The sequence below is a fragment of the Acipenser ruthenus genome, chromosome 4, assembly GCF_902713425.1.
Source record: "Acipenser ruthenus chromosome 4, fAciRut3.2 maternal haplotype, whole genome shotgun sequence".
In the NCBI taxonomy this organism is placed as follows: domain Eukaryota; kingdom Metazoa; phylum Chordata; class Actinopteri; order Acipenseriformes; family Acipenseridae; genus Acipenser; species Acipenser ruthenus.
The window spans coordinates 91,961,437-91,963,931 of NC_081192.1; the positions used below are offsets into that span (position 1 = coordinate 91,961,437).

The window sequence follows — 2,495 nt, forward strand, 5'->3', positions numbered from 1 at the left end:
ACCCACAAAAACATATAACATATTTCACTTCTATGCAACTTTTGCAGTGCTATCTCAAATTGAATTTTCTAAAAACATGTTATTTTTCATAGGTTTTACTTTTGGACTAATTATTTTCAATGCAGCCTCACCCTAAGAAATGTAACAAAACATAAAATGACTACTCTGTTTAGACCCTACCATCATTCCAATGCAAATGCTCTTATTCGCATTTATATTTTTACCAAATATGAAATGTGGGTATGTATATGTATATAGTATGCTATATACACATTTAAATTAAATTAGGCTAAGTATTGGTTCAAATCCCACCTCAGCCACTGACTCATTGTGTGACCCTGAGCAAGTTACTTAACCTCCTTGTGCTCCCTCTTTCGGGTGAGACGTAGTTGTAAGTGACTCTGCAGCTGATGCATAGTTCACACACCCTAGTCTCTGTAAGTCGCCTTGGATAAAGGCGTCTGCTAAATAAACAAATAATAATAATAACTATTAAACCTTATTTTCACTATAGTTATTCACATACATGAAAACTGTGCTGGTAATAATATGAGCATGCATTGGTGCATTTTGCATTGAAAAGAAAAGAGGGTGTCAATACATATTAAAAATAAAATGACACACTGATACATTGATATAATGCATTTCATAAAGAGGACAAATACATGTTTTGTAGCCACTTAAAGACTATTAACTGAATAAAATCATTCTGGTAAATTATAACTACCCATCAGCAGCCTGAATGAGGAATTCATGGTGACCCGTATAAGGGAGGTGCTGGAATACAGGGAGTCAAGCGACCCAAAAGTCTCCCAAGCCGGTATAGAGGTGAGGACAGGGAGAAAGTGGAGGGCTCAGGATGTAGTGGAGCAGGCTGAGTCACGGCTACGGCACAGCGTGCTGGTGGGCATGGTGACTCCCGGAAGAGCTGGCCTTGGTAGCATTATAACACCACGCTACGACAAGGCCCAAGGGAAAGACAGAGACAGGAGGAGCGAGCCAGCAGGATGGTTGGAATGCGGCAACAAAGAGCCTACACAAGATGGGAGCAAGCGGTGGAGCGAAAGGTCACATGGTCTGAGCTTTGGAAGGCCAAGCCCCATCGCATCAAGTTCATGATCCAGGCAGTCTATGATGTTCTACCAAGCCCATCCAACCTGTTCTGCTGGGGCAAGGTCGATTCACCATCATGCCCTTTGTGCCTGAAGAGAGGAACCCTTGAGCACATCCTCAGCTGCTGCTCAAATGCCCTAGGCGAAGGTTGCTATCGCTGGCGCCACGACCAGGTGCTCAGAGCCATAACAGAGCCTCTAGGTGGCTGTGGATCAAGAGGAATGACCCATGGGTGAAGTAGACACGCTACTTGGACACAAGTCGGGGCTTGATCAACCCCGGCTGGGTTGCCTGGGCGAGGGTGTATGATGTTGAAAGACCTGAAACACCCGAGGACCTCAGGTTACATCACTGATGATGTGTCCAAGTGCATCATAAGATGTGTATTTTCAAACACTGCAGACCTCAGTCAATAATGGACTAAATTAAATGATGATTCTCTGGTTCTCATTCTCTGCTTGAAGTTTACTCAATGAAATTACCTGTTATCACTTTACGTAATCCAGGATGAATTGAAAAGGGGGATTTGGCTTCACATTGGTTGAACATGTAACATTTTTCTTGTTTTGTGCTGAAGAAACATTAAATACGAAGGACACAAATGTTAACTGTCCTACAGGAAGGAAATCTTCACCCAGCATTAAGAATTAAGATGCCTAAAAACTAGTGTATCATAACATTTTGTTTTTACCAGCTTTAATTCCACAGAGACTTTGGAAATTGTTGTTTTAGGTCAATTTCTTTTAATAAAATATTCGAGCTTCTTATCAATCCGTATCCATTGAAGACAATATCCATTCACCAAGACTGATGATTAGCTAAAAGCTAAAAGCTGTCAGTAAAGTACAGTAGAGCCTCAAAGTTACAAACACATGGTGAATAGGGAGTATTTATATAAGTACACAAATACACACTGATACTGCATATATGGCAGCACAGAAAATCTATTCTTGTAAACACAAGTTAACACTAATATACACAATTTTAAGCATAATTCTCAGCTTGTACAGTAGCCAGGAGATGCCCTGTAAATGATTTAAAGTGTTTGATTCACTGGTCAATTTTGAGTTTCAATTGTAAAGTTAATTACGGCTGAGAAAGGAACATCAATACAAACATGAGAATAGCTGAGTTTATTTATCACTTAAATCTATATATATATCTATATCCCAGGTCCCATAAACCATAGGTTAGAATTATGAATAAATAGTATGGTAATCTAGGTTCGCTAGCAGTTTAGAGGTTGCTTCTTAAAAATCTGGGTCTATAATAGAATCTTAACAAACTGGATCCTCTGAACTGCAGACCACCCTCCATCTCCACTTGTTAAATGTGAACCACAGCAGTAATACCAAAACCCCATTGGAATTCACCTGGAGTTT

General features: G+C 40.0%; 1 pseudogene; it reads left to right on the plus strand.

Annotated features, from left to right (window-relative positions):
- The first annotated feature begins 714 nt into the window (after positions 1 to 714).
- LOC117400097 (uncharacterized) lies at positions 715 to 1,349 on the plus strand (annotated as a pseudogene).
- The last annotated feature ends 1,146 nt before the right edge of the window (positions 1,350 to 2,495 follow it).